General features: G+C 41.2%; 1 long non-coding RNA gene across 1 annotated transcript; it reads left to right on the forward strand.

Annotated features, from left to right (window-relative positions):
• Nucleotides 1–5,730: 5,730 nt before the first annotated feature.
• LOC309476322 lies at nucleotides 5,731–6,524 on the forward strand. Its single transcript, XR_014198011.1, has 2 exons — nucleotides 5,731–6,140; nucleotides 6,231–6,524. It is a non-coding gene; the product is annotated as an uncharacterized lncRNA (long non-coding RNA).
• The last annotated feature ends 2,747 nt before the right edge of the window (nucleotides 6,525–9,271 follow it).

The raw sequence follows: 9,271 nt of genomic DNA on the forward strand, positions 1-9,271 counted from the left end.
GCCCACACCAGGAGGCGTTCTGTCAGCCTGTGCAGGTTTCGGGACCTGAGGCCGCCCTGGCGATTTATGTAGGACACCACTGACATGTTGTCCGAGCGGACCAGGACGTGGTGTCCTCGTATTTGGGGACAAAAACGCGTCAGTGCGTTGTCTACTGCCAACGTTTCGAGGCAGTTTATGTGTAGAAGCTTCTCCCGTTCTGACCATTGGCCGAAGAACGGTCTGCCCTTGAGCAGTGCTCCCCATCCCAAGGTGGAGGCGTCCGTAGACACTACCTTCACACTCGAGGAAGTCCCCAGGCTAACACCTGATTGGTACAAGTCGTTTGCTTTCCAAGGTTTCAGAGCTGCGATGCATTTCTGATTGACCTTGAGACGAAGCAGACCGGAAGCCCACGCTCGGCGCGGTACTCGCGCTTTCAGCCAGAACTGTAGCGGGCGCATGCGAAGCAAGCCCAGCTGAAGTACTGATGATGCTGAGGCCATGAGACCTAGCATCCTCTGAAATTTCTTGAGCGGGATAGATGCGCCGCAGCGGAAAGAGCTCGCTGCGCGCTGAATGTCTAGTACGCGCTCTGGTGACAGTCGCGCTATCATAGACAGCGAGTCCAGTTCTGTGCCCAGAAAAGATATTATCTGTCTGGGAGACAGAGAACTCTTCGCCCAATTGACCCAGATTCTCGAGGTGATCGAGCAAAATGGTCCTGTGCTCTATGAGCACCGAGTGAGATTGAGCTAGAATCAGCCAATCGTCCAAGTAGTTCAATACTCGCATGCCCTGTAGTCTGAGGGGTGCGAGCGGCTAGAGACAAGCCGAACGGTAGGACTGAGCACTGACATGCCTGGCCCTCGAAGGCGAATCTCAAACGTCGCCTGTGACGTGACGCTATTTATATTTGAAAATATGCGTCTTTCAGATCTATTGACACAAACCAATCTCCTCGGCGAATCTGCGTGAGGATTTTTCTGGTCGTGAGCATTCTGAACTGTTGCTTCGCAAGCACTCTGTTCAGTTGCCTTAGATCTAGTATGGGTCTGAGACCCCCGTCTTTTTTCAGTACCAGGAAGTATCTGCTGTATAGCCCTCCTTCACTCTGAGCTTGAGATAAAGGCTCTATGGCCCCTTTGCTCAACAGTTTCAAAATTTCGGCTCGAAGTAGGTGGTGCTACTTCTGTTTTTACCGTAGCTTCGACGCGCGTCATATAGCGGCGAGGGCGTCGGCGAAACTGTAGCGAATAGCCTCTTTCTATAATGTCTAGCACCCACTTCAAAACCCCCGGGTAGCCTTGCCCATGCATCTGCACGAATGGCTAGGGGCTGAATGCGGAGCGCGCTCTGGTCGCTCAGCGACAGAGGGGCTTCGGTGTGCTGTAACATAAGCGTCGCGCTTCGAGGCAGGGGGCGCGCTGATAACAGCGGGCAGATTGCCCGCGCTCGACTCCTTTGCGGTGGTCAACCGAGAGGGGAGGGCTGGGCGAGTCCCGTAGGACCTGTCATGTCTATGTGTGAATGTGGGCGCGGGATAGCGGGCACATTTACAACACTGAGAGCATTGTCCGCCTGAGCAGAGCGAATGCACGTTGGTTTTGTTTTTACAGAAACCTTGAGATATGCGGAACGTAGTGTTTGTGGGCACTGGGCACATTTACCACGTTTAATGCGCAATCGACCTGGGTCGATTTCATGTGCGCGAGCCCTGTGTGACGGGCTGTGTTTGTGTATGAGCACTGGGCAGTGGGCATTTCGTCTACATTCGTAACACCATCGGCCGTGGCCGGGACACCAGAAAATACACTCTTATGGGATTTATCTGGGTAGCCGTAAAAGCGGCGTTTGTGTGCAGGCAAGCGGGCTGCTTCGCCGACTTGTTTACTGCAGAATACACTGGAACAGTCGCATTTACTGGAACTGAACGAGCGAGAAGTTGCCATAGAAACAGAGAGCGTCAACATGCTGGCGTTTGTTTGCAGGCGTGCGTGTATTACAGCAGGCTTGTTCACTGCAATATTGACATTTCCAGTCGTCTGAACTTCAGAGGCGGAAACCATAGAAACAGAGTTTGGGTGCAGGCGAGCGGGTTGTACCACGCGCTCGTTGGCTGCAAAATACACATCTGCAGTCGCCTTTTCAGGGAACTGCCAGAGCGAGAATTGACGGCAAAAAATTTTTTGCCAGTCTCAACCTGATGATCTACCACTGGACCACAGAGGAAGACACATAGACATTCAGTAGCGCGAGTATTATCAAAGAGCGTCAACATGCTGGCGTTTGTTTGCAGGCGTGCGTGCAAAACAACAGGCTCGCTCACTGCAATATTGACATTTCCAGTCACCTGAACTTAAGAGGGGAATGAGAAATGTGTCAGGAGTGGAGGTCGGCCCGGCCGCAGCGGGGCTAAAAACACCCTTTTCTCCTTTCGCTAGTGACGCACGGGAACCATAGAAACAGTGTTTGGGTGCAGGCGAGCGGGTTGTACAGCGCGCTCGTTGGCTGCAAAATGCACATCTGCAGTCGCCTTTCAGGGAACTGACAGAGCGAAGCATTGGCGGCATAATATATCTGCCGTTAGACCGGGATTCGAACCCCGGTCTCTCGTGCGAAAAACCTAAGATTCCGCCACTGAGCCACAGGGGGGAACACAAAGGTGTATAGATGCGTGAGCATATAAGAGAGCGTCAACATGTTTTCTTCGGCGTTTGCTTGCAAGCGTGCGTGTTACAACAGGCTCGTTTGCTGCAATATTGATATTTCCAGTCGCCTAATCAGGGAACTGAGTTCTCTTTTCGCCGGTGAGTGACGCGTGAATGGGGCGCAAGGGCAGGGTAGCTTTCTTGTAACGTAAAGAAAAACTAACCCCGACCGTCCGCTTCCGGCTTCTCTCCGGATCCAGCGATGCGAGAGCTTCGCTGAAGAGATGAAAAATCAGTGAGCTAGCCTCTCGAAGCTATATTTATAGCCCTAGACCACGCCCATTCTGGCGGGACGTGACGTATTGGGCGCGAAGCGCCCCCATTGGAGCTGACGTCACGAAAAGGCCTTATCGATAGGCTGCTGCAGTTGCCGCAGGGCAGCCAATAGGCGCACAAGCCGTCTCGCCTGTGTCTGCATGCTGCCGCAACGCGTTTTACATTATTTCAAAATTAAGGATAATTTTTGGCTTCAGTATCTCGCGGAAAAGAGATTTTCCCCTAGCGTAAGACTTACGCAGTACGAGAGTACCTCTCGTAAGAGAACGAGCTTTTCCTATCTTTCTCTGCCTTTGAGAAAATGGAGGCTCAATCAGGCTGATCTTGAATCCCCTCTTTATGACGTTACAAGGAGAAATGTTACCTCCCCTTTCTCTGCTTTGCCCGCCCAGAGAATATTTCTCGCCCATGAGAAAACGGCTAGGAAACAGGAACGCGCCCGCGCGATTTTAGTTTGTCCACGAGAGACATAATGGCTTTTGAGCGAGCAAAGCATAACAATTGCTCAATAATTGGATGTACAAATGAACACTGAAGGGTCAATACAAAGCTGGACTTGCTGAACGTCTGAAACTAAAGTCTGGATCAATCTCTTTGGCTCAGCTACACACCTCGGACAAGTAAGTCAACTAATGATATATAAGTGTGTTGCTTTACTGTTTATGGTTACCTAGCTTGTTACACGTAGAATGTGGCTGTCACATGAGCTATGCAGTTTATGTGTGTGAATACACACACTGTAACGCGAGTGTTGTACACTTCTTTGTTATTTGGATAACCGTTTTCCTGTTGGTTATATGGCGCGCGCGATATCCGCATTTCAAGATCGCAGAGCTTGATGTAATTGTAATAAGATAAATGACAGACGTTACAGATCTCTCATGAAAAGGCAACAGTAGGTTAGCGTTAGCTACATGATAATAACTGTAAACCATCCGAATAAAGTACCGTATCCAAACATAATATTTTAAACTTACCATTCGGAAACGTCCTGCTGGAGCTGCTGAGTTGCAGCTTCTCCATCTGGATCAGATTCTGGGTCAAACTGAAATGCTTGAACGACTGCGTGTCTTCCTGCCATTGCAATATATCCAACATAAACAAACATGCATGGTATCGTTGCGCAAGATGGTCAAGGCCACGCCCACCCTCCACCTTGCGCCGCCTTTCTCCTCCTCATTATCATTTAAAGCTACAGACACCGAAACGGCCTGTCTGAAGGAAGCTCTTTCTGGGACTGGTTTGTAGTGGCTATAATTCTGCACCGAGGCTGAATTTTTGGAAAGAGATTTCAGATACAGTACTAGGGACCACTAAGGTCTATATTAAAGCCTACAAAAAGTAGCATGTCATGGGACCTTTAACTATTTAAAATATCTCTAAGTTGACAAATATTGTTGTAAATGTGCTAAAAAGTGACCGTCAAAAATTCCTACCAGTTTTTTAAACATCGTTTGAAGCTAAATGTGACAAAATGTTGCTGTTATTTTCAGCGTGAGCCGCTTTACAAACGGCGTCCCATATTTTACTGCCAAATTTACCAATGCTTAACAGTTTTTTACAATCGCTATGACAATTTTTTCAATACTTTTAACAAATTTCCTAAACTCTTAACACACCAACACACCTACAACACACAATTGGCAAAACAGTTAATTTCATGCTCAAAATCACAGATTGTAAACTAAACTCCAACACTAATTTTCAAAATACAATAATACACTAGCAACAATACACTATGTCTACCAAAACACTGCAAACATGTCTCAAAATTAAATATTTTTTCAAAACACTAACATATGTTCTCGTCCAACAGGAAGATTTAGTCAATCATAACACAATGTCATAAAAACACTATTATCAGATGGAATTACAACTGCATTATTTTATATGTGTCAGGTCTGCCCTTATACAACAGACAGTATATTGTATTGATCATAAATTGTGTTTTGCACTGCAGTTTCTTTTGAAGCCTCTCTACATTTTTGTTTTGTTGGGTTTAGGTCTTTCGCTGCAGAAATTCAATAAAAAAAGACCCATCTCAGAGTGCTTTATAGAATGTACTGTTACTGTATGAAAAAACAAAGACAGAGACAGAATTGCTGCAATAAAGACTTTATTTGCAAAAGGACATTACTGCAAGATAACAAAAATATGCAATATAGCTGCCATTTATTATGTGAAAATACAAAATATACGAATAGAAAAAGCACCAGAAGAATAAGAATAAAAAAATTTTAAAAAAGAGTAATCTTCTAAAGATCTATTTGCATAATTCAATCAGCTGTTTCTCAGTAACAATAGAATAAAATACAGGGGATATATTTGTGTTTCAGTTCACAATATAAACAGCTGTTTACCTTGACTTCAGTCTGTAAGGTTAGGTTTAGAACATGGTGTTATCTGTTCTGACATACAGTGTTAAAGCATTGGTAAATTTGGCAGTAAAAATCCATTGTTTTGGTCTTGTTTGAGCTTGTGTGTAAAAGAAGTTCAAGCATTTTAAATGTGTGTTAATTGTATGCATTTAGTGTTAAAGTAACAAGAAATGTGTTAATAGTATAGCTTACACAGACGGATGTAGTGCTAACTGTGTTAAGAGTTTTGGAAAATTGTTAACTTAAAAGTATTGAAAAATCTTTCATAGCAATTGTAAAAAACTGTAATAATTAAAACATCATGTAAAAGGCCTGATATATTCAAATAATGAAAGCATGAGAAAAAAAAGCTAAATTCTTTCCAATCAGATTTTGCTCTCATTAAATGTAAGTTTTGCATGATTCAGAGTGATACTGTAATAATTCCATCAAAGAATACTTCCTTCATTTTATATTTTGATAGTTTGAATCACTTCAGTCATTATAATCTGTTTGTATTTTCTGCAAATGGAATTCAAATAAATAATGACTGACATCATCAAATTAAAAACTAAAAGGCTTGGACAGTGTGATGCCTTTTCATGTAATCCCAATATTCATGTTTGAGCATGTGAAGTTGGTTAGTTACACTGTATGTTTATGTAAATCATCAGTTGCATATATTTAAACAGCAGGCATGAGTCAGTTTATACATTCCTCTGATCACTAGAGGGAGGGAAGAACCGCTTCAGTCCATTCAAACTGTGCCGTGAAACCATGATCTCTTTATCTTTAGTGTTTCTGGCTGTAGTATCCTGTAAGTTTAGTCTACTTTTCTGGGTAATCATTTTGTTGCAAAAAAACCTTCATGCTATTTTACTAACAGGTATTATTTCATTTGATACAGGTATTGATTCATATGAACTCACTCAGCCTGAGTCTCTGACTGTCCGTCCTGATGCCACTCTAACTATCAGCTGTAAAGTCTCCTATTCAGTTACTAGCTCTCATACAGCCTGGATTCGTCAGCCTGCAGGAAAAGCTCTGGAATGGATCGGATGGATCTCGAGTGGTGGAAGCTTATACTACAAGGATTCACTGAAAAGCAAGTTCAGCATCACCAGAGACACCTCCAGTAACACAATAACACTGCAGGGAAATAATATGCAAGCTCAAGACACAGCTGTGTATTATTGTGCCAGAGAATCACAGTGACAAACGCCAACAGCCTCCCTGTACAAAAACATCATCATAACACAAATAAAGGCATTTAATATATTAAAATTCATTACAACAATTCTATCCTTAAAAAAACATATTACTCGTTCATAAAAGTGTGAGATTTTGTGGTTCTCCTTACATTTTGTATTACAACCATGATGACTAGAATAAACACTTAGATAAAACTAAATAAATAGATTTTTTGAATACTTTTATTTACTCTGCAATGCAAAATAGGTAATAATAAAGCATGTGAATTCTAAAATGTTTAGAATTTAAAATATGGATCCAACATTGTTGACATGCACCTGTTCCCACATCAGATTACTAATTTTTTTTTATTCTCTTTTCTGTTGATTCAGTTCAGTTCAAGAATGAATATATCATGTTATCTAGTTGACACTGCAAACAGCAGGAGCACATGTGTGGATGTGACACAATCAACAAACAAAAAATTAAATGAAGAAAATAACATTTCTTAATTGTGTCCCATTTACAGAGGATTCTGTATTAAACATAACGGTGAACGGAAAGGTGTATGTTCACATTCACGTCATACTGTTCTTAAATACTTTGGCCCTTCAGTCATGATTGTACCTTGTGACCCTCCCAATGCAAATCAAAACAATCCTGTATGTTTGCTTAGTATTTATGTGCTTCTGATTGGATCTGGAGCGTTACATCACCACTCTCAAGATGAAGAATTTACTCTGCTTATTGCTGCTCTCATTCAGCGCATACCGTGAGTTTTCTCATGAGACACATTTCTATTATCAGCTCTAATACATATATATTTCAAATGAAATCAGTCTTTTCAATCTTCCTTTTAGGTATAAAATGTCAAAATATGGAGTCCATTGAAAGCACGGTTCAGAAAAAGCCTGGAGAAACTCTGACTCTGTCCTGTAGAGGATCTGGGTTCAGCTTTGACTGCTGTACTATGCACTGGATCAGACAACAAGCTGGAAAACCTCTTGTGTGGATGGGCCTGGGCTACAGTTCGGGAAGTGGACACAAGGCAGAATCCTTTAAGGAAAGACTTGAAATCAGCAGAGATGATTCGAAAAGCATGATGTATCTGAAACTGTCCGGACTGACAGAAGAGGACTCAGCTGTGTATTTCTGTGCAAAACAAGCACTGTGACACTAACGTATGTGAAAATGATACAAAAACTGGATTAGAAAGACATGACACACTTATAGTCTAAAACTGCAGTTCTCAATTTTGTCAGTAGGATGCAGTGCAATACAAGAAGTAAAGTCGTCCACAGTGACTCACAGTCACAGAATGCTTTTTTTTTTTTTTACTTCTCAAAACTTTATCAGGCACTCTATTAACAATCAAGATATATTGCTTATGGTTCATCTTCACTGGATAAACACTTCACAAACACTTTTATTTTATTAGTCTTTCTCCTTTAAGTGCACATAAGCTACATTTTATATATATATATATATATATATATATATATATATATATATATATATATATATGATATATGAATTTAAGCACTTAGCTACAGATATATGAATTCATATATTCAGTTCGTATATCATATATACAGTCAAGCCAAAAATTATTCAGACTCCAGATATAATATTTTACTAGTGGGTGCAGGACGTTCTAATTTATATCTTATATCTAATTTAATAAATATCCTGTCAATAATTGTTTGGAATTTTTAGAGGACATTTTCTCAAAATAAAGAAAGAAAAAAAAGAAAGGGTTTTATGACAGCCATGCACCATTTAAATTATTATATCTTGACAATGGTTTGAAACATGATCATTATGTCATTAGACAGCAAGCATAGACTTTCCATTTTCATTCCGTGTAATAAAATCAATGTTTTCAGGCCACAATAATTTAAAATGATTCTAGCCTACTGATTTTTATTAATAAATTATTGTTTTGACATAATTTAACTAAAGAAAAAAAGCAACAACTAATACATGTGTTTATGTAAATTTTTGGCTTCAGATATAACCAGTGGACACGAGTCAGTTCATCTGATCTCTAGAGGAAGGGAAGAACTGTTCCTTTTCATTCAATCTGTCACGTCACCATGTTCTCTGCAGTTTCAGTCTTGCTTCTGGCAAGTGTAAACTGTAAGTTTTTTTGAAAATACAATTTTCTTGCAGATTTAGATGAAGCTTGTTAATAATCATTTTGTATGATTATTATTTTTCCCAACAGGTATTGATTCATATGAACTCACTCAGCCTGAGTCTCTGACTGTCCGTCCTGATGCCAGTCTAACTATCAGCTGTAAAGTCTCCTATTCAGTTACTAGCTATTATACAGCCTGGATTCGTCAGCCTGCAGGAAAAGCTCTGGAATGGATTGGAGTGATCTGGAGTGGTGGAGGCTTAGCCTACAAGGATTCACTGAAAAGCAAGTTCAGCATCACCAGAGACACCTCCAGTAACACAATAACACTTCAGGGAAATAATATGCAAGCTCAAGACACAGCTGTGTATTATTGTGCCAGAGAATCACAGTGACAAACGCCAACAGCCTCCCTGTACAAAAACTTAAATTAGGGTATTCATCATGTTTTTCATTAACAACAGATAACAGATTTACAGAACAAGAGATTTACAGATAAAGTATTATATGTTTCAATAGGAAGTCATTAAAATCAATAATCTCTACTGTCTGTCACATTGGCTTTGCTTTCTTTGCCTAAGCCAGACTCAAAGGAAAATTTTTATGATTTTTATGGC

The sequence above is a fragment of the Leuciscus leuciscus genome (genome assembly GCF_965113295.1).
Source record: "Leuciscus leuciscus genome assembly, chromosome: 1".
In the NCBI taxonomy this organism is placed as follows: Eukaryota; Metazoa; Chordata; class Actinopteri; order Cypriniformes; family Leuciscidae; genus Leuciscus; species Leuciscus leuciscus.